Raw genomic sequence first — 24,649 nt, 5'->3', positions numbered from 1 at the left:
TATTTGTATAGCTTCTTACTAAAAGTTTATAATGGCTGGAGTATGTTCCCATCGACTTTGAAAAGTGCTATATAAATTCACTTTTCATAGTAGCCAGACAATTTTGGCTGTGTCTATGTACAATGCAGATTCTGAGTAAAAGTTAAAATAAATCCTCTGCCTTCTGCATTCTTGCTTTCTTCACATTCCACCAAACCTTTATTGGCCTTCTGGAGCTGCAACATGCAAAGATTTCTTCTCTTCCTTGCCCTGTGTGTCGCATGTGACAATGTTGATCCTGCAACCAACACCTTCCTTGAAAACTCCCAAAGACATACTCTCCTGGTGTTCTTCCTACCTCTGAATAGTCTCACGTTTCTTTGCTTGATCAACTTCCCTTGCCCTCTCTTTTATTAAAAAAAATAATAATAATTACTTAACATTTATTTATTTTTGAGAGAAAGAGACAGAGCGTGAGCAAGAGAGGAGCAGAGAGAACGGGAGACACAGAATCGGAAGCAGGCTCCAGGCTCTGAGCTGTCAGCATAGAGCCTGACACTGGGCTCAAACTCACGAGCGGTGGGATCATGACCTCATCTGAAGTCTGACCTTTAACCTCCTGAGCCACCCAGATGCCCCTCCTTGCCCTCTCTTTTAAGCTACACATTCCCTCCCGGGCTTTTCCAGCCACTCCTGCTGCCTCAGCTACCCCTTCCACAATGACTTTCAAATTTATGTTCCCAGAGAAAAATTATTTTTGAATTTCAGAATCACACTTGCAACTCATTAGGCATTTCCACTGGTGGCATCTCAAAGTCAGTATATGCAGAGCTGGACTGAACTCTGTTCCACTGTATTTCACCCAAGCCTCTAATGTCCCTGTAATGCTGTTATGATTGAATAATGTTCTAAATCCAAGTCTGCATCTTTGTGAACTATAAATGAATCTGGATGATTTCAGACACAATTTTCTTCCACTAATGGATTGAATCTTTTGTCAGATTCAGTTGACCTAAATTATGTATCAGTTCAGAGTTATTTGTAAATGTAAATTGGTCCTTACACAGATTATTATCTTAAAATGTTTAAGTGCTAACCTTGGAGAGGACCCTTAAAAAACAATCTAGTCTTTTCTCATTTCACGAATAAGACAATTGAGGCCCAAAGATGAAAACTGATTTTTTTCAAAATAATACAGCTAACTGATGGCAATCTCGCCCCAGACTAGATGTGTCCTGGCTTAGATAACATGATTTTTTCTTTAAACCCTGCCCCCCTCCATGTGCAGAATAACATTATTGAGATATTAAAATGTTCTCATTGATTGAGGAGGTTTTTGGAACCTAAGGGAAAATGGAAAGTGGAGATGGTGATTAACAACTTAAAAAAATACATTTGTATGCTCATATTTTAGGCTTTAGAAATTGGAAATTTGTGATAATCAAGAGAAACATGGAACTGAAGTTCACATTAGTTGTATTTCTGTAAATAGGAGGTCTTCAAAAACAATTTAGGCGTAAAAGCCTGAAAACAATGTTTTCAATCTCAAATAGACTGTTCTCAAATATTTTGGAATTGCTTTTTTGGATAGCATACCTTTGATAGTTCCCAGGTGCCTGTAAGATTAAGTCTAAGCTCTCAACCACATACAAAACACCTTCCATCCACCCCTAATCCACTGTTGTGGTTTCATCTTCTGTTTACTCCTCTGGGAGCCCACTTCAGTCACATTAAGTGCTATGTCATTCCCCAGAATAACATTTCACACCCCACTAATGCTTGTCATGCTGTTTTCTTTATTTTAAATTCCCTTCCTTCCCATTCCCATCCCTCCTCCGTGATAACCAAACTCCAACTCATTCTGGATACTGTAGCTCCAGTGTCACCTATTACTTCCTCCTGTGAAGCCTCCAGAGTGTTCCACATGAAATGAATCCCTCCCTCCTGTGATCCCCAAGCACCCTGACCATTCCTGTCAACTTTATTAAAGACAGTTGCTGGACAGTCTCCCTAATGCCCATACACCTTGACCATAGGCTGTTGAAGCTCTTCAGGGAGGAGCTGTTGGGTCTTCTTTGCCCTTACTCTAGCACCTGGGGAAAACTAACCCATAACCCTTCTCGAAGGACAGATTGTTCAAGGAATGCTGAAATGGGACCTTCTCTGAATATACAAAGTTTATTTCATCAATGCATAAAAGAGAGGCCTTCTTAGATACCACTTAGTTTAGTTCCAATAATTTTGTAGACTTGTGATAAATGTATTGTTCTCTCACAGTGCCTTGAAGTCACACTTGACGATGACTTATCCCCAGTTAATTTAAGATTTTATTACAAAATAGAAAATAATTTTAAAATCCCAATCTTAGGACCAAGACTTAGATTACAATTTTAAAATATGATATAATTTGCAGCCCAGTATAATGATAACAGTGTGTATCATGAGAGTGCCTAGTCTTACCTGGGATATTAGCTCCTTTCCCCCACTCATTTACATAAAGCCATGAATCAGGGTTTGCTGGATGTGTATAATTATATATAAAAGCCTCATACATATCTTAAGATCTATTTCTATTATAGGACGATTAAATGGCCATAATATATTTAAATTTATCCAAGTTCTAATTTATATGTCAGTAAAGCCCCACAGGAAAATACTAATTGAGACTAAGGCTATTTGTTGGTCCATATAAACCCAACACAAGAAAACACCCTCCAAGTGATTAGTTGGCACTTTAATCAGAAAATATATACTTATAAAAATGCTTACATTTATTTTTTTTCCTTTGAGCTATGATTTATAGTAAATCACAGTTGGTCCATCAGCCATTGTTAGTTACTATCCTACTCTCAAACTTTAGCTTTAACATATATACTGTCTTAGTGTTGGCACACAAAACCATTCCAAGTACCAAGAAAAGATGATCCTTACATTTGATCATTCCATGTTTTTTAACACTGGGAAATTCAAAGATAAAATTAAAAAAAGCTCAAGAACCAAGGTTTACCAGGTTGTCTTTTTAAAGTGAATTCAATTTATATGATATACAGTGTCATTTTAATGCATAATGCAATGTGCAATGCTATATGCTATTCCAGTTAAGTTCTGGAGAGTATCACTCAACCTTCCTTTGATTAGCTTTGGAAAGGTACTGTTACATAGGGCTTATTTTTTCATGCCCTGCCCCATATCCATTCTCACAATGAGTAAATGGCCAAAATCTCTGCTGAAATGCTTTCTATGTAACATGCTGTTTAATAACAAAAATGTATACTATTGAGAGATCATTTTTTCTGCATTATTTGTTCAATATCATGCATCTGTTTACTGCATGTTGTTGACCATCATTGTTAACATTTTTAATTATGCTAACAATAATGTTATTTATATTTATATCTGTAATTTCCTTCCCCAGTAAATACCAAAACTCAAATATGTTATATTCCCCTTGCATACTGAGTATTATTATCAAATAATACTGAGTATTTGATCAAATACTTCCTAATCATTAGCCCATGTCATCTTCTGTCCCACAGAATCTGCCATTTTCTTTATCCACTTTTACTCAGTTTATTCACTTTTCCTCATGCATTGATACCTTCCAATCCTATTCTTCTTTCCCTGACTTTGCATCCTGTCTGCTTCACAGAAGGGCAATTCATCCTTCCATTCTATCCATGCCTTTTTTACTTATTCTGGATTTATTTATGTAATTATTCAACAAGTGACTATTGAGCATCATCTATGTGCCAACAAGAGACAGGAATCAAATGGAAGTGTATACATAAGACTAAATTTTTTTAAAGCAAACATACTTAGAATCCACACTCTGGGGAATTAAAAAAGACAACAACAAATGCTATTATGGGAACACTGATGATGAAACTTAGTCCTTGCCTTCCACCATCATTTAATCAAGAGGGGAAAGATATGTTGACAAATGTAAACACTGCCACGGAGAACCAAGACATTTATTCTGGTGGCTTTGCATTGCAGATTTTAAATTTTGTTTTTGTATCAATTTTACTATTGGTTTTAATATAGCAAGGTCCAGTTTTAATTTCACTTATTCTGTAAAGACTTCTCCAAATACTCTTTCTTATATTTCAATTCCTATTGCACTTATATCTACATCACACATTTTAATAATTTTGTGTTTTTAAATTGTGGAAGCAGCAGGCTGTGTGAACACAAAATGGAAGCACCACTGAGTTCTCTTGCGGTTCTTTTTGCTGTCTTGTGGATCTTGGACTCAGTTCATCAGCTTCCCCTCTGCATTTAATACATGTTCCATTAACTGGTAATTCTCCTTCCAGGATCCCAGTGCAACAGAGATAATAAATTTGTAAAACATACAAGAAAATTTAGTTCTTTCAATAGTAATGGTCCATACACTGGGGTCAGAGCAGGATGATGGAGCACATGCAAAAGAATTTTTTAAGAAATAAGTAGCTAAGTCTGTATGTCTTATTCATATACATACTACTCTTTTTATTATAGCTTTCTGGCATATATTTTCTCACTTAACAGATATTAAAAATAAAACTTGTAACATGACATTAAGAAAGTGTTTGATCCTAAGAAAAAGAAAAAAGAAAAAAGAAAAAAGAAAGTCATATGCACGGAAAGGTTGAGAACCACTCATGTTTAATAAAGGTCTTTATCCAAAAAGTAAATGGATTAGGCTTGATGGTTTTATCTTCTTCACTGACCTCCCTCTTAGTTCTTCAAAGTTAATTTACTTTGAGTTAATTGATCTTTTTCTGATGCTCCTGAAATACAGTGGGAAAGTACAGGCTTTGGAATCCAGTGGTCTTGGATTTAAATTACTGCTGTGTGAGTGAAGACAAGTTTCTTAACTTCTACGGGCCTTAGCTTCCTCATTTATAAAACAAGATTAACTTTTCCCACATTCTTTCAGGTATCTGTTTACTGGTTCAAAGGAAATTTTTTGAGTATTCTATGTACTAGAAATCATGCTGAATGCTAAGGTTATAACATCAAGAAGAAAAAAAAGAAAAACAAACAACAGGATCTCAGTTCTCATGGTGCCTGTAGTCTAGTTGAGGATATGGACAGATGTAGACAAACTGTAGACAATACATTATGATAAGTATTATCGTTGGGAGGTACTATAAACACATAAGGGGCACCTGGGTGGCTCAGTCGGTTAAGCTCTATCTCTTAATTTCAGCTCAGATCTTGATCTCACAATTGATCTATTGTGAGACAGAGCCATGCACCAGGCTCCACTCTGAGTATGGAGGCTGCTTAAGATGCTCTCTTTCCCTTTCCCTCTGCCCCTCCCCACTTGTGCGCGTGTGTGCACACACATATTTTCTCTCTCAAAAAAATAAAAATATAAGAAAGGTAAAAAATTATGAGAATTAAATAAGATAATGTATATATAGTGTGCCTAGCAGTTCCTGTCTTAGTAGATACTCAATAATATTATTGTTGATATTTTATCTTCATCCTTTACCCTCCTAGTTTCTAACTATAAAGTAAATCCATAGATGGTCTATACTAGTATTTTCCCATAGAAATACAACATGAGCTACATATATAATTTTAAACTTTTTAGTAGCCACATTAGAAAAAGTAGAGGGGTGCCCAGGTGGCTCAGTCAGTTAAGCATCCAACTCTTGATTTTGGCTCAGGTCATGATCTCATGGTTCGCAAGTTTGAGCCCTGCATTGGGCTCTGTGCCCTGCTTGGGATTTTCTCCCTCCTCTCTCTTTCTCCCTACCCTACTCGCACTCTCTCTCTCTCTCTCTCAAAATAAATAAATAAACTTTTTAAAAATTAAAAAAAAAGAAGTAGGAAGAAACATGAAATCAATTTTAATATATTTGATTTAACTTAATACATCTAAAATATTATATCAACATGTAATCAACATAAAGATTTTTTAATAATTTTACTATATATATATGTATACATATATATATATATATATATTAGTGTCCTCAAAAAAAAAATATATATATATATATTAGTGTCCTCAAAATTCCATGATTATATTTTACTTATAGCACATCTCAATTTGAACTAGCTACACTTCAGATACTCAATAGCCACATGTGACTAATGGCTACCAAATTGGATGACACAAGTCTATACTTTCTAATTGACCAGGATTAAGCTTCTTGAGAGGCAGTGCACTGTAGGTAGTAAGCATATAATAGGATTTTAATTAGTAAACCCAGTATCATTTCCACCCTTCCTCCCTCTCTCCTTTCCTCAGGCACTAGGTATCAAAGATAAATTAGAAGCTGTGGATCTTGCCCTCAATTCCAGTCCCCAACTCCCAATATAGTGAAGGAGAAAAAAGCAGAATAGATACTTACAGTATAGTATAATTGCTGTAAAGGAGATTAAATGTGTATGGAATTAGATGGTAAGGACAGAGGAAAGAGTCACCTGGAGATGTTTGCAATGGTCTGCACCAAGCACTTAAAGCACAAAAGTCAGACTATCCAGGTCATATCAGGTTCCCTGCTTCCGTAAAGAATATGCGTCCTAGCTCATTTCTGGCAAAAGTGCAAGGTTCCCAGCAGGGGCCTCTCTGATCACACTAGTGATGTGTGACATACTGGAGGAAAACCGGCTCCCAAACTGCTGTCATTAGACATAAAAACACAAATGCACCTCAATAAAACACACAGCTGCACTTCATTTTATTTCCTATCTGGTCCAGTCAGTTGGAGTGGACTTGTCCCATATTTTTTGTCAGTATGCAAATCTTTTTTCAAAGGATGGTTAGATGCAATAGCTCAATTTTCTTGCCAACCCAAACCTACTTATTGTTAGTGACTTGACTGTCTACTCAACTACTATGGAAAGCTTATGGAAAATCTACTTCATCCCCATAGAGCCTGTCAGCCTCATGTTGTGACCCAAAGACATGAGAGGAATTTTCTAGCATTGTAAAGTTCATATAAGAAAACTCTTAAAGACTCTTTTGGGATGCCTCAGTTGGTTCGGCGTCCGACTCTTGGTTTCAGATCAGGTTATGATCTCACAGTTTCATGAGTTTTCGGGCTCTGTGGTGGTGGTGTGGAGCCTGCTTGGGATTCTTTCTCCCTCTCTCTCTGCCCCTCCCCCACTCATGCTATCTCCATCTCTCTAAAAAATAAATAAACTTTTTAAAAAAGTTAAAAAAAGAAAACCCTTAAAGACTCTACTCATTTTCTAAATCACTTAGACTTAAAGAGGTATAAATGCCTTTCAACAAAAGCTGACTTACTATCCATTCGATCTTTTTCAAGGTTTGTGTACCTATGGCAAATCAAATAAATAAAAGTAAAAATGTCCACCAAACCCCTATTTTCACTCTAGCACACTGTCCTTTGACAGATGCCTTTACTTAACTGAACTCAGTGTGTGGAGTATCATGTGATGCTAATTTGGCCTTAAGGAGGTGAAAAGCTAGATGTCTTCTCCAGATCCTTTTTTCTCAAGAGCACAGAATTCCTACCTGCAATGAGCGTATAGAATATTTATTTCCAAATAAATTTGCACCATTGTTTTGCCTTAATGGCTGCTTCTTAAAGTATATTTGTAAAAGCAATGTATAAAATATTGCTAGATCTGAATGTTTAAGAAGTCATCATTGCATCTTCTGAAGAGGATTTAATGGACTTTTTTTCTGTGCTCTATGCTGATAATTTACAACGTAATAAGGAAACACTTAGAAAACTCCTGTAGCATGTATAATTTTACCTAGTGGTAATGAATATTATGACATAGTCATGAATGTAGGAAGCTATGTAGTATTATGTGTAAATGGGCATTTGAATACCCTTTTACTCTTAAAGTTTATGTTAGAGCTCGTAGTTTTCTCCTTACCATAGCTACAATAAATTCATAACAGTACAAAATGTGTGTCATGAGAGAAAATGGTTCTTCTGAGAGAAAGAAAGCATGAATATATCATAATAGCTTAGTATAAAATTTTGTTTATATAATGTAGGAAATGAAAGAAATGTTAATTGTTATAATACAAACACATAAAATCTATAAGAATGGTTAATATCAAGTTTCCTGAGGAAAATGAAATTCTATCTTTCCTCTTCATGGGAAACTCATAAATCACTATGTATTAGCCAGCAGTGACAGTTTAAAATCATATTTTTTCCAACAAAAAGTGTTTTGCTTTATTATATTTTACTAGTCCAGAAAGAAAAATATGGAATTAATATATGCCCATGTTTTAAAAGAAAAATGTGAGTTCTGTGTTTGTATTTACAGTTTATAAACATTTGAAATCAAACTTACATATCAACTGTCCATGAATCAAGATTGAAAATATCTAGCTGCTAGTTACGAAAGTTAAAGTTAAATCCTGTTTTCTCTTTGGAGGAAGTTCCTACCATCTATGTTAGAATAGAGCTGGAGGTAAGAGAAATCCAGAGGCTGGGTCATGAACTCTTCTGTTCATAAATGAGAATTAAAATGTATTTATGAAAACTCTCATTTTTTTTCTTGTTAATTAATATACTATTACACTCTATTTCCAGGTTCATATAACCAGCTATCAACCAAAATTATTTAAACTTACATAATTTTTCAAAGTTTACATATAGCAAGCTAATAATTAGACAAATACTTTTTATCTATGACCCTCTGACTAACGGTGATTCTAAATTTCAGTGTCATGAAATTATTCACCAATTCCTAATATCTCTGTGTATTACAGTATTTTACTTAACAAAAAATTGCAAGTATTTTCCAGGCACATTGTGTAGATATTATCTTAAAATAAGGCTTATTGGGGCAACTGGGTGGTCAGTCAGTTATGCTTCTGACTCTTGATTTCAGCTCAGGTCATGATCTCATGGTTCATGGTGTTGAGCCTCATATCAGGCTCTGAGCTGACAGTGTGGAGCCTGCTTGGGATTCTCTCTCTCCCTCTCTCTCTGCCCCTCCTCCATTCATGCTTACATGCTCTCTCTCTCTCTCTCTCTCTCTCTCAAAATAAATAAGTAAACATTTTTTTAAAAATAAGTCTTATTATCTTTTATAGACAATCGTCTACATATTGTTTTTAAGTAAACTTTTGGAAGTCAAATATGCAAATGAAAAAAGTCCATTTGCAAGGCTAATTAACAATTGTTAAGAATTTTTTAATGTGTAAAAATATGGGTTTATGAAGTGTTATGCTTAATTATTTCAAAAGCATATTAAGATGATTGTTTTTAAACAAGAATATTTTGTTTTAAAAAAGCTAAAATAGTATTATGTTTAAGATAAACTCTAACAAGTAATGTTGAAATATTTTCTACCATTGTTATGCTTCCTTAATATTGCATAACTGTGTTTGACACATTTAGTATACAATTTGAAAAAGCAGCTAAATTCCTGTAGTTTTAAATGAGAATTACTTTGTGTATTTTGAAATAGTCTTGGGTAAGTTCTGAATAGGAGTTCAGTATAAAACAAAAAGAGCTTACTTTATTTCATAGAGAAACTGATCAAGATATAGTACACTACCATCCACATCTTAGGCTTATGAACTATGTATTCAGTTTCATATATTTTAAGATTGTATTTAAGTGAGGGGCGCCTGGGTGGTTCAGTTGGTTAAGCATCTGACTTCAGCTCAGGCCATGATCTCACGGTCCACGGGTTTGAGCCCCATGTCAGGCTCTGTGCTAACAACTCAGAGCCTGGAGCCTGCTTCAGATTCTGTGTCTCTGTCTCTCTCTGCCCCTCCCCTGCTCATTCTCTCTCCCTCTCTCTCTCTCTCTCTCTCTCTCCCCATCTCAAAAATAAATAAACATTAAAAAAAAGATTATACTTAATTGACTGATGTTGTCCCTATTGAAATAACTATCAGAACCGAAAACAATTTTCTTTCAGAATAGAATTATTTTGGATTTTGCCTCAGAAACTATCTACTGTAACTTTTGGCACTGAAAGTAGTATAATTAATAAGTAATACTTTTTAACTTAAAGTGAAACCGAGCCTATATAAGTTATAAGGTGAATCTCTGAAAGAAAAAAATGCTTTTTCCTCTACCCATCTAGGTTTATTGACTGGGGCCTTGCAAATTAGACTGGCAAAAGATTAACAAAAGAGAAACTAACAGATGTTTATTAATAGGTGCATCCTGCATTTATGTGGAGTACTCACTGATGAGGAATTCTAAGGAGTGGTTAGAACTTGAATTTATATACCATTTTAGCAAAGAACAATAATTTTGCAGAGAAGTGACAAGACCAAGGACAAGACTTAAAAGTTTCTAGGATTTTAAGCAAACTATGGGAAGGCAAATATATGGGGAAACAAATGGTAGATAAGGGCTAGTTTTAGCAAGGTTTCTTGTATAGAATCCTCTGGTTTCTGGGCTGATAAAAGGCCCGGAGTTGTCTGAAGTTATTAACTTGTGTGGTACCTGGTAAAGAGGGGAGAGTCCATATACAAATATATGTCTTGCCTCAGGAAAATGGGTGGACACAGAGCAGAGAGCTTTTCTTGTATCTGCCTCTTCTTAATTGTCATCAGCTCACAATAATCCTTCAGACCAAGTGGCGTATTTTGGATGGCCTATCCTGCTACCTTTACATCTATATTCCACTTCTTCAAACTGAAGAAAGTTGTGGAAATTATTTTAAATTTTAGGGAAAAAATCCTGTTTCTGGACAGCATGACCTCAGTGGTCAAAAACTTCCCAATTCTTTGCAGTTACCAAGTGAGGAAAGGAATCGTTTACATGTTAAGTTGATCTTTGAAAAATATATCATAACAAAAGAATCAAATTAAACAATAATAAAGTCACATCAAATTTGATTAAGTAATACATTACTTACATAATTATATAATGTATTAAACTCTACTATGATATTTTTAAAACTTCCTTTTAATGATATTTTCCCATCTATTATCTATTTATATATAAATCACAATATATTCGTATGCACATATCACATTTATATAAGTATATATAGATATATAAGTATTTGAAAATTTTTTAATGTTCATTTATTTTTGAGAGAGAAAGAGAGAGAGAGGAAGAGAGAGAGAGAGAGTGGGGGAGGGGCAGAGAGAGGAGACATAGAATCTGAAGCAGGCTCCAGGCTCTATGCTGTCAGCACAGAGCCCAATGCAGGACTCAAACTCAAGAACCATGAGATTATAACCTGAGCCAAATTCAGATGCTTAACCAACTGAGCTACCCAGGCACCCCTATTTATATAAGTATTTGAACAGTAAACTTATTTATCTGCTTAAACATTAATAATTCATGCAGTTACCAATATATATTTATAATTACTACATAATTGGTTACTTAAATTGTGAGATTAATTGATTGGCTTACAATTGTAATTTTTTATTTATTTATCTGGCCTTAGCTATACACATTAAAAGTCTAGGATAACACCCACCACTACTGAAATGTGAGCTTTGCAACATGAAATATATACTATAATTGCAAACTTTGTAACATGATAGGGAATAAAACATTGTATAGCATGATATTAGTTGAAGATTCCGAACACATAAAGGAAAAAACTAGTCTTACACACACACACACACACACACACACACACACCCCATACCACACAACTACATGTAAAGCACTGTGCTAGACTTCTCAAAGGAATGTGCACTAGTGGTAGAGACAGGTAGGTAATAAAATTAATATAATAGAATCTTCATTATAAAACATGTCATGAGAGCAGAGGCAATATTTCTATCAAATATGGGAGGATTGGAGTCAGAATAAAGGTAGAGAAGAAAGGAACATTTGCAGTACAAGAGATGAACAGGACTCAAGATAAGGGAAGAAGCAGAAAACAGCAGTTTTTTACACCTTCTATCTAGAAAGGAGGGATGGAGAAAATCTGTTATAACTACTTATCCCCTTTTACCCCCCTACTATGTGTTATACTTACCCCAGTCCTGTGCTATAGGTATTATTGCTCCCATTTTTATAGATGAGGAAGTAGTTTTGCATCTTAAATTCTATAAAATCTAAAATAAACTATCTGTTTTTGTCATTGATTTATTTTGTAATAAATTTTACCCCTTGAAAGAAGTAGCAGGAAGTGTAAGTATGTGGACAATATCTTCCTCAAGTTAAAAGTGAAGCAAGACATCTACAAGGATAAAAATAAGAGATTAAAACAGAAAGCATAGAAGAAGTTACATAAAAAAAGACTATCTAGGGGTGCCTGCTGGCTCAGTCGGTAGAGCACAGGACTCTTGATCTCAGGGTTGTGAGTTGGAGCCCCACGTTGGATGTAGAGATTACTTAAAAATAAAATCTTTAAAATAATATAAGAGGAAAGACTATCTAAAAAGACAACACTAAAATATATGGGCAAAAGACACAGCAGTTAATTCAACAACAATAAAAAAAGAATTTAAATATAATAAACATGAAAAATATTTAACTGAGCTGTTATCAAAGAAATGCAAAGTAAAACACTGAGACATTTCACTTTAGGTTTGCAAGGAGTTGAAAGACTGCAATCTTCAGTACCTCTGAGTATGCCAAGGTTGCAGATGTATACTGAGGATTCCCAAGTGCTTGGGGATCAATCTATTCTTTCTTTTTTATTTTCCCCCATACTACAGATCTATCCTAAAATGTAGTGATTTCATTGTTGTTGTCCTTGTTGTTGTTGTTGCTTGTAGTTTCTAAAGCATTTTGTTACTATTCCTTGAGGGGATTAAAAGCACACTAAGGCTTCACAATACAAAGGCTCCTGAGAATTAGACAGGATGTTGTTTTTTAAGTGAATAAAAATGAAAAACCACTCTGGATGAAGGCTGACTTAGGAATTGCTATGTAAGAATTTATAGTTATAAGATAAATATACAGAAAAAAGAAGTCTGCTTTTCTTAGTCACAATGCTCTGGTTTACATTTGCCTATGACAATAAAAAAGAAAATGCCCCCAGAAAGGAATGGCTCAAGTCATGTTAAGCAATAGGACATCAAGCAGAATGATGAACATATTATTTGGGAGTATAGGGGAAATAACATCCATCAGTTTAAATCTTGTTTCTCTAAACCACAGAAATGCCCTGAAGACTATTTAAACATGAATTCCCAATAATTTTAGTTCTATTACCATGAAATATTTCTCCCAATCGTGTGTGGATGATGATGTCATGTGCCATTCCAACCTAAAAATAGCATGATCAGTCCATATCTCATTAAAAGACTAAATTTACCTCAAACTAAGGCTACTCGTCATCAAATATTGCCAACAGAATGTTGGCACAGTCTGAATGATTTAATTAAACCACTCCAGCAACCTAATTGTCTCTAGAATGTTCTTTCTTTTATTAAGAAATTGTGTGAGTAAAAACACAAGATCTGATTATACATTTGGGTTTGTCTTTTTTTTTTTTTTCATTTTACTCCACTCCTCTTCACTGCCCTAATAACAACTGATTAAAACATCAGACCTGCACGCTAAATAACTAATTTTAGTTCAATAAAGACTTGACAACATTTTATAATCAATTTTATGAGAGATCATTCGAGCTGAATTTAGTTAAACTGACTGAAGTAAGTAGATAATGAAGTATTTATCTTTGCTGGAAGAGAAACCCAGGTAGAGAAGCTTTCAGCTGCTGCTGAGAAGTTCTAACTAGGAAGCCGCCAGTCACAACGGACCATTATGTTTCTAATTACCCTTATTAACAGAAGAAAAAGGAGCAGAAGATTTTCTCTGGAGAATCTTAGACAATCTGCTGTTTCCAAATAAACTAGATGATATTGGTCAATACATTCTATTTTACAGTTAGGTTTTGTCATCAGAAGAACAATGGTAAGTCAGAAAACTGAGCAAACCAAATGCAGTCAGGCATATCTTTATGAACAAAATGTAAATGTTACATTCTTTTGTACTTACAGGAGAAAAGCTAGCAAACCCAATGTGTTCCTCAGATGTCTTTTTTGTGTATTGTTTGGGGGGGGGGTTGTTTGTTTATCCTTAAGAATTCTGGTTCTTAAACAACTACTTATCTGATGAACAATAATCAAACTTTCTACATGTATTTGGGATTTGTCCATTGTAAAGACTGGCTTTCCTCCCATCATAAACTAGTAGCTACATTGATGTGAGCTATGCTTCCTCCTAGAATATCAACACTTCGCATTCTAGTTGAAATCCTGCTGTTATGTTTAAAGATATTCTCATGCATTTCACATCAGATATCAGTAAGATTTCTGCACTTGGCAGAGAAATCAACCTTGAGCATTTTGTTTGTGTGATATTAGGTTAAAATGTCTTAATATTTCTTTGTGTGCCTGTGTGTGTGTGTGTGTCTGTGTGTGTGTTGTGTTTTCAGGGGGAAGTGTGGGAGAGTACTTTTTCATTGAATTATTCCTTGGTATTATTCAATTATCTAAATTTTCATATCTTAGACTGTGATTATTTTTGCTCTTCAGGGTCTGTCTCCTTCACTGCCTCTGTCATGAATATCCATTTCAGTTACATTGATTCTAAATCTCATATTTAAAAGAAAAATATTTTACTGATTTAATAGTAACTGAAAAGTATTGCCTGATATCAAGAGGGTAAACAATTTACGAAGATGAGAAAATGGACCAGTCCAATGTCAAAAAAAATATTTGCACTGGGCAGAGTTAACAGTTAAATAGGCAAGGAAAACTTTATTCAAGACTATTACAATAGGGGAGGAGATGGAACTCAACTTACCTGAAAAAAAAAAAAAGATTTTTAAATGCTGGGGTAGGCTCATGGAAAATCTTTGGAGGACTGTGGGGCTGGGGGAAGGGGAAGTTTGGCCAAAATGATTAAGCCATTCACTTATGCCTGCTAATTGGCAGTTATCTAATTAGGGTCCTATCCTCCTACAGAGACTGGGAAATAGAGGTGGTATCTTTTTGGTGATTACATTTGGAAGGGATGTCTCCCAAGTTCTAGAGAAAGACATTTCTGGGTCATGGAAGATTTACATCTCAGAGGCAGAGAAAGAATTTACAGCTGCAACTTTCTAAAGCAAATACTCTAAGAAATGGGAAGCCAGAGGCCCATAGTCAGGAAGAAAACTGTCTAAAGTTAAATCAAGCTGAGGAGAATGTTAAGGCCATTTTGGTCACCATGATATTACAAAAGGTACAGATAATCAAACAGGAGAAAGAAAACTAATAGTTAGGAAGGGATTTTCTGGAAGAGCGATGTTGTGAGGCACAGTTAATATCAAGAGTAAAATCAGGTTCAGGTGTGCAACTTTAATAAGCAGCCTCCAGACCCAGACATGAAATCAGCAGTAACACCATCAAGTCATTTCAGTGTTCTCTTAGTAAGTTGGTCAACTGAGTCAACACTGTTGTTTCAGTCTGATTTATTTTTGATCATGATTGCTTGATTTGATGTGACATTCCTTTGAAGAATCGTGTATCTGATTACAGCATGTAGATAGCCAATTTCTATTCTTGGCTCTTTCTCAAACATCATACTCACGCACACACACACTTCTGCTTCATGGAGGATTTATATCTTTCTTTCTCCTCCTCCTTTCTGATATGTAGTTAAAGCCTAAATTCTGTAGACAGTGTTTAATTTTATTATGCTCACCAACATTGTTACTAAAGATGAATATAATAACCCCAATCCTCTTTAAATTAGAATTAAAGAAGACATTACAATTTAATATGTTGGAAATTTATTTCGAAACTTACCTGAAACTGGATAGAGCCCCTTCCTGCTGTGGAGATAGAAAGAACACCATTGTCAGTCTTTAAGTGGAAGTGAAGTCATCTGATAGATAATACTGGAATCCCTGTCTTATTTTTTATAACCTTGGAAGTTAGTAAATGTTCAAAAAAAAATGTTAGTCTTATTCCAGTGTCTGAGTCCTAACCAAGGTTTCTGTGAGTTTCTGGAGAATTATATTCTTAAGATCATGTTTTAGCTCTGAGTTCCTGCCCACCATTCTCTTGTTCTCACATTGCACCTTCTATGGCTGTTCTCTCCAGACCAACCGAAATGTGGAGCTCAATGCTGCTTGCTTGATCTTCTTAGAAATGTGTCACATAACACATTACCAGGTGAACAGAATTTACTGATGGTTTGAGCAAATGCATGTGTGTGTGTGTGTGTGTGTGTGTGTGTGTGTGTGAAGAAATTTAAATTTTTTTTGGTTGCACAGCTGTGCAGTGGTTTCTGAAGCTTGAGTGTCATTGCCATGGTGTAAGTGGCTCCTGTACTCTGCGCACCTGCTGATGCCACACAGGTGATTACCTGCAGCGGTGCTATGATGGGGCTGTGTGGGTGACAGTGACCCAGGATGGCATCAACTCTACAGCAGCCCACCAAGGCTATTGCCATGGCACCCAGACTGACCATATCTACTTTGACAACTCTCCAGACTACCTTGTCTTGGGCAAGGTTGTAGGTTCCCTAGACACTGCAGGCCATGTCTGCAGCAAAACATCTAAAGGGGACAGACGGTTGTGAAATCATGTCTGTGGCCGAGAGTATGACACAACTCAAGTCACCTGCCGCACTTGGTGTGAGTGCACATTCCACTGGTGCCATGTGGTGCAGTACAAGGAGTGCAGACACCCTGTGGACATCCATACTTGTGAGGCCCCCATGAAGGCAGAGTGGCTGGACCACACTTGAACACATAAATATCTCACTCACCCCTCTGCTCCAAACCTCCTAATTTGGGGTGCTTGGGTGGCTCAGTAGGTTAGCCATCCAACTCTTCATTTGGGTTCAGGTCATGATCTCATGGTTCATGGGATCTAGCCCAACGTCGGGCTCTGCACTGACAGCACTAAGCCTGCTTGGGATTCTCTCTCCCTCTCTTTCTGGCCCTTCCCCACACTCACTCACTGTCTCTCAAAATAAATTAATTAATTTAAAAAAAAAACCTCAAAAGCACAAGATCTTTGCATGCACACCTTCCATAAAGGAAGGGTAAACCTCAACTCTGGGCTGCTACAGCTTCTATTTAAGGACTAGGAGAGTAATTCAGAAGGACTCGGCTGTCCTGTTTGGTTCCTGGGAAGGAATTGACAGGGGTTGTAAGAAACTGAACTGAAGGAAAGTAGAAGAGTCAGGGGTCTTCAGAATGATATAAGTTGCACTAAAGCACATGGTCACAGCTCACTTTTCCTTTCCTTTGGAAATTTTTTTTTTTACTTTTTACAACTACTTTGGCTACTTCGACATCAGTATGTTTTCATAGGTTCGATTATCTTCCACTTCTTCTTTCCCTTCCTTAAATTTCTCTTCATTCCTCATGCAGAACGATTTAGTTTTCCCTTCTTTTTTCATGATTTTCTTTAAAAAGATAAAACTCACAGGGCCTTACTTTTTATAACCAAACAAAATTATTCAGGTATTTTCCTATATATAAACATTCTCATGGAAAAGGAATCTGTTGCCAGCTATTAAAATAATGATTTCCATCTCTCTGGATCATTTTATATCCGAGGGTTATCATGTTCTGAGATGTCATGCTCAACATGCTCCAGGGTCACATCAAATTAATTGTACCCAAAAGCTGAATTCCTAGCTAGGAAGCTAAGTGAAATATGTATCATTTATTTAGGGTATCCCTTTGCTCGATACTGAGCTAATCAAGAAACATAATTAATAGAGCCCTCTCTCTTAGGGCCAAGAACAAAGATTTAACCCCCTGTTCTTTTCTGGATTCCATAAGCCATAATCCTATCTGACATTACATCAACTTTGGACTTCAACATACTTTCATAATATTTTACATTTCTCACATTCATTCATTCGTTTGTTCACTTATTCAGTGAGACCATTTGCGTTATATCAAGATACTGTGGAGCTCAAGTGGAGTGTAGATCAAGTAAACCAGAAAATAAACAGTAAAATTTCATATGGTAAAAAATGCTAATAAAATAAAGCAGGATATTGGGTAGAGTGAAGGGAAGGTGGTAGCTATTTTAGATAGTACAGTTAGTTCCTCCGTAAGCATGGGATATTTGAGGAGACATGACTGATGAAGAGTGAATTATGAAAGTATCTAAGGAAGGATATTCTGGGTAAAGGAAAGGACAACGGTAAAAGTCTTAAAGTAGAATTTGTCTTCATACATCCAGAGAAAATCGAGAGAAAATAACAACAGCAACAACAAAATAAACCAAAACCACCAATGTGGCTGGTGTACAGAGAACAAAAAGGAAAGCACTAAGACATGAAATCAGAGAGTTTGGCAGGAATGAAAGGCCTTGTAGGCTCTGGCGTGGAGTTTGGATTTTTTGCTAAATCACATTGGAATATTTTTTTTAATAATGGAGTATGATTTTATTGGACTTGTTCTTTTCTTAATCACTTTGCTGTGTGGAGATTATATTTTATATTGATTATTTTTAAATTCAAGGAATCATTTTAAAACTATTGGTATATCTATCCAAATTGTCCTGTAGTCTATTTTATTCATTCATGTTTCTTGAGTACCTACTATGGTCCTGGCATTGGACTAGACCTGGAAATTCAACAATGATCAGGAGGTGGTTCCAGCACCCAAAAACACACACCCTCATAGAAAAAGGTTTTGCTATGTTTTCCATAGACAATTATTATTGTCCATGTTCTATGCATTCTTATTAAAATCAACAGGACTTTCCATGAACTTTTTTTCTGGATCTTGGATAATATCTACTTTTAGCCCCATACTATGTTTCTATATCCATTTTATGCAGAAAAAATGTTTAAGAATATAATTGCCAGAGAACAAATACTGCATAATGCCACTTCCATGTGTAATCTAAAACAAAACAAAGCAAAACCAGTTCATAGATGCAGAGAACAGATTGGTCGTTGCCAGAGTCAGAGTGGGAGGTGGGAAAAATGGCTGAAGGAGTTAAAAGGTACAAAGTTCCGGTTATAAAATAAATAAGTGATGAGGATATAATGTACAGCACGGCGACCACAGTTAATAATATTGTTTTGCATATTTGACAACTGTTGAGAAAATAGATCTTAAAAGTTCCTTCACAAGAAAAAAATGTCACTACATACAGTGATGGATATTAACTGGACTTATGCTGATCATTTCATGCTATATACAAATATCGAATCATTATATTGTACATCTGAAATAATATGATGCCAATTATACCTCAGTTTAAAAAAAAAACCTCCAGTTAAAAAAAAGAGAATGTATTTGCATTTGAATCATGTTCCTAGCATTTTTTTTTTCAATTTCATGATGTCTTCCAAGTTCTTCTTAGCAGGAAAACTTCATTCATGGTAAAAAATTGAAAAATAATAGCACCTGTGTAGAACTTCTTCTCTTTAGAGTGGTATTCCAAGTTAATTTGAGCTTGAAAATATATTAAGTAACTAGGAAAATACCTGTAACACTAGATCATAGTTTCTGTAACACTAGATCATAGTTACTGTGTTGGGTCATTTCTATCCCCTCACCTCTTGAACTGCAAAAGTGCAGAGGGTGCAAATTGCCCCACAGACTGACAATCGAATGCCTGATTATTTGTGGATGTTTTTGACCTTGAAGAGCTGGGTGATGAAGATGAGGGAATACTTTGAGCAGAACCTTGGGAAAGAAACCAAAAGCTGAAGGCAATACCAGTTTCCTGTTAAGATTCAATCTCAGGAAGCATGGAGCTGGGGCTTTCTGTGCACTTTTGACTGTTTGCCTTGACTTCCCTCTTCCTTCTCTTTTCAGTGGACTTTAAAATTTTAAGGATTTTTCTTCGTCTATTTATCTCATAATCTCTTATTCTATTTTATCTGTATTCCACCTCCCATTTTCTTTCCTGTTTTTCCCACAACACAAGAGATATTTGCATTAAACAAGAGTTACTAAAGGACCCTGTCTGTGAAAATCTATTTTGAAGTTGGAGGAAAAGGCAAGACAGCTTTCTGAACTTTCTTTCCCCTTGGGGTAAGAATGTTGTTAATAAATTATTCTCCTCTTTCAAAAGAACTAGCATTTTGACTATTGAACATTTTGGAAACAATTGTATATTGTGTCTTACAGATCAAGCTTTATTGTAGACTAAGTGCTATTTAATGAATATACCTTAGACCTTCTCTCACTTTATAAAAAGAACTGTTTATTGATTATAAAATTAACTAAAGTGTGGTTATAGAAATCTTTCAGATTTCATAAGGAATATGTGCTCTTTTCATTCCTACAACAAAAGGACTTACTTTGGGCAAAGCCTAGATACTAGAAATTCAAAGCTCATTGAGATATAAGGATACAAAAATCAATGAACTATGTGGTCCCCATAGTCCCCACTATCTAATGGTGGAGAAAGATGATAAAATCAACTATTATATTACAAATGAGAAGAGCTATAACATTTGAACCAAGGTTATGAAGTATAGCCATGACTATGTTGCTAAGAATGATGGTCAGGGGACACTTCTAAGAAGGGTAACACTTAGCTAAGTCATAGAAGACAGAATTTAGCTGGGAAAGGGAAGTAAGAAGCAGAGGAAACAACATATGCAAAAGCCAAGAATCAAGGGACTGTGGTAGAGTCTGAGCATGAAGAAAAGTCTGAGCACAAAATGTTAATGTGAGAAAGGAGATACACTTGCAAAGATGTGATAGTGACAGATCGTGACAGACCTAGTGTGCCATTCTCACTTGCAAGCACATAGAAAAGGACCAAGGGATTTCTAGAAGGGAAAATGAATGAGTGAATCTGCATTTGTTGAATATTTACTCTGGTGGTAGGAAATAGGGTGGATTGGAAGGGACAAGGTAGAGGCAAAGGGAAAAATTAGGAAACAATTTCAAAATTCTGGATAAGAAATGAGATTTTAGCAACAATCATAGGAATGGAGAGGAGAGGAATTATGTGAGAGATGATTAAGGAGTGGAGTAAAGGAGTTCTTAAATAATCAGAAGGAGGAAGAAATTCATGGTGGCTGTCATTCTGGTTTGGACATCTGGCAGCTGCAATGCTGATAACTAGGACAGAACAAGTTAATGGAAGACCTGTTGGGGGTAAAGACTGTGATTCAGTTTCAGCCATGTTGATTTAGGCAACAAGACTGGATACAAGACTAAAAAGACTGGATACAAGACTAAAAAGTCCATGAAAACAATTAGATGGTTCTCATAAGCATATACAGAGTCAGAAAAGTATACTGACTCATGAAAGCTTCACTCTTTCATTCTATAGAAAGACATTTTATTTTAAAAATTCATTTCTGTTTACCACTACTCCCCCAGTTTGCTCTATCTTCTGAAGAAATATCACACTTACAGACATTATATCTGCATGTTCCGCAAACACTTTATTATGAATCCGTTAGGGTATATACTTGCAAATATTTTGTTTCACTCTGTTTTACCCCTTAGGCAATGTCATGCACATATTCCAGCAAACAGTGTAGTGAAGCAAGAACAGAATAGCAATGTGTTGCTAGTTACCAGATCTGTAGATTCTTCCTTGTCAGTGTCTCTCACTGGTGTCCTTTCTTCACTCTGCCCATCATGATTATCCCCAAATAGGATCCTAGTCATCTCCTGCCTTGAACACCTTTATCAGAGTTCTTAAGTACAAGCAAGGGAAACTGATTCTGATTCTTTAATGCAGAAAATGAAGTTTTTGAAAGGTTTTGGGAAGCTTAGAGAATCATGAAGAAGGTACGGGAAAAAGACAGACTTGGAAAATAAGGAAAAACAAAGGGAGTTTTCCTAGCCAGAATCTCAGCCAGAGTCATCCCACAGGGACAGGCCAAGGAAGATACTGCTGTTTCTAGCCAGACTGCCACGGCTGCCCCCAGAAACAGCTGTGGCAGTCTCTTCCACCACTACAATAAATTCTTCAGTTACTGCTTCTTTGCATCACTGACTCCAGATTCAAAATTTCAGGTGGTTGTGTCTGATTGTCCAAGTCTGGATTGGAAATAGGTCCATGCCCTAGTTTTCAAGTTTCTGGAGAAATCAAGTATCTGGGCTTTTCAACTTCTATGGTTGGACACCTCCCACTAAGACTGATGCTGTAGAGGATAATATAGTAAAATACAAGAAATATATAGGAAAGAGGGTTTGAATCAGGACAGCCACAGAAATGCAGCTGTCCCCTTGAGTAACCAACTTATTACCCCCTTGTTCATTTATCTGTTTTATTCTAAGCACTGTTCTGGACATGTGCTATATGCTAATGGTATAAATATCAAGAATGCAAGTACCTGATTAAGGTTTTCCCCAAATATATCTATGATGTTGTTTTTTTTTTTTATTCTGACACTACAATAGTTACCAATTACTTAAGGGTCTTCAACCTGCTATTCAAAAACATTACATCGGGGGCACGTGGCTGTCTCAGTCAGTAGAGTATGCTATTCTTGATTTCAGAGTCATGAGTTTGAGCCCCACATTGAGGGTAGAGTTTACTTTTAAAAAATTCCATCAATTGATCTACATTACACATACAGACTTTCCCTTTATTGTTTTCTAACATAAATTCTCTTCTCTAAATAGGTGATTATCTTACAATTCACATACATTCCTGTGTTCTCTGCAAAACTATCCATCTTTCTCACCTACTTCTCCCTAACCCATACCTGAACTCATCTTATTTTTTTTAAGTTTATTTATTTATTTTGAGAGAGACAGAGACAGGTGGGGGAGGGGCAGAGAGAGGGGAAGAGAAAATCCCAAGTAGGCTTCATACTGCCAGGACAGAGCCCGATGCAGGGCTTGAACCCACGGAACCGTGAGATTATGACCTGAGCTGAAACCAAGAATCAGAGGCTTAACTGACTGGGCCACCCAGGTGCCCCTGAACTCATCTTATTTTTTTCCCCAAGTAGTGTCCTACTTGCATTCTTTGCTTCCTTCGTGATTCTCCTTGAAAATCAGTAGGTCTTGAAGCTATTGAAAAATTAATGGCATACTTACTGTGTGTGAAATCATACAGTATCTATGTATATTACTAAGTCATACCTGCATCTTCATTCATAAATACTCTTTATGGATCTATTTTTACATTGGATGCTCTTACCTCTCTAAGTAGATTATAAATTATTCAGAGGTAAGGATCTCATCTGTTAGTATACCCCTCTGCCATATCTAGCATGTTAAATACAAAGTCTACTCCATCATGTATCTGTGAAACATGTGGACAGATATCTGGCCAGTTTCAGCTCTCAACAGACACTTCCAAAGAATTTATGATTTTGGAGTCCGTTCTTCTGAAACTTAATTTCATTCTCTTTTACAGTCTCTAACTCTAGGTAAATACTATTCATCATTTCACAAATGCACAACCTTCATATCACAGTAGGAACCAGGCAAGGATGACTGGGCACAAATTCACTGTCATTATTAGAAATTACCTGAAGCCAATGCCCAGGTGATGCTAGTCATGTCATCTTCATAGAGGAAAGATGGCATTATTATAAATTGAAACAGTAAATTTCTGTGCTACACCATATAATCTTTTCATGCTTTGTAGAGTTAAAACAAAAGAAATGAGACTCATTTAAGAATCTGATTATTTTGTCAGTGTCACAGAATGACATATTAATTGGGTAGTAAATTTGCAAAATGCTCTTATGAATGCAAACAAAATGTGTCTTTTGTAAATTAAGTAAAAAAACAGATGCCGATTTCTCACACAAAGTTCCTTTCTGATGCTGTCAGAGCAGTAGTTTTTGAGAGTTTTGGCAGATGGCATTACAATTCAAATAAAATGAAATAGACTTCCAAGTACATCCATATTTTCTTGTCATATAAATGCCAGAAGAATTTTTAGTTTCTAATGTTTCTGAGTGTCCTCATAAATATAACCTGTGTTATTGCATAAATACTGATGATTACATTATGACTCTGATGTTAGCTGAGATTATGTTGATATCTTTCTGTACAACCAAAGCAGATATCCACTACATCTATTGCAGAACAAGGAAATGTAATATAACGGGGTTTAAAAATATTGAATTTGGACCCCTACTGAAGAATAAGGTGGACATTATTTCAGAGTTTTGGGGCATTTTTCATAAATGAGGGATGTATCCACATTCTCATACCAATATTCAAGACAACGGGAATTCTAAGAAGGGACAGTCCAAAAAGGAATCCCCTCTTCAAAAGGATTCCAGCACTGCCCCTCACAACCCTTGTCAAAACTAATTCTATTTGTGACATTGGGCAAATTATTTAACTACTTAGCACAGTAAAATAATCCCCTCCCCCACAGAGTTGCTTTGAGGATCAAATGAGAGGATTCATGTAAAGCACTCCACAGCACCCAATATATAGTATTGATCGATTATAGCTGATTTTAGTGTTTCCATGGTGCTAAATAACTGAAGTGAGGCAGGAAGGGGTATAATTTTGACCATGAAGAATTTAAAAGATAACCTCCTGGGTACATTGGGACAGGAACACAAATAGCATTTATTGAGATTAAATGCCTTTTTTTTTCATCATAGAATAAACTGCCCTCAGTAAGAAGAGTTGCCAGGTAAATATTGACTCATATTTTATGACAGAGCTCTAGGGAAACTTCCCTATAAAGCATCTGCTGTCCACTACAGTTCCTCCCATAAATAGTCATCCCTTCACTTGAACACTTGCACATACTTCTACCTTGACATTTCCCGATTTATAGAATATCTCCTCACTTTATTGCGCTTCTCTTTAATGCACTTAGTGAGTTTTTTGTACAAATTGAGTTTTGTACAAATTTGTACCACCCTTG

General features: G+C 35.9%; 1 protein-coding gene and 1 pseudogene across 1 annotated transcript in view; both read left to right on the top strand.

The window, feature by feature from the left end:
- The window catches only part of MAGI2 (membrane associated guanylate kinase, WW and PDZ domain containing 2), a 1,321,708-nt gene that overhangs the window by 944,823 nt on the left and 352,236 nt on the right, over positions 1-24,649 (top strand). The window lies entirely within an intron of this gene.
- On the top strand, positions 15,069-16,595 carry LOC107179116 (annotated as a pseudogene).

Source organism: Panthera tigris, chromosome A2 (assembly GCF_018350195.1).
Source record: "Panthera tigris isolate Pti1 chromosome A2, P.tigris_Pti1_mat1.1, whole genome shotgun sequence".
Taxonomy (NCBI): Eukaryota; Metazoa; Chordata; class Mammalia; order Carnivora; family Felidae; genus Panthera; species Panthera tigris.
The sequence above is the reverse complement of the archived record's forward strand: the minus strand, read 5'-3'. Positions and strand labels throughout refer to the sequence as shown.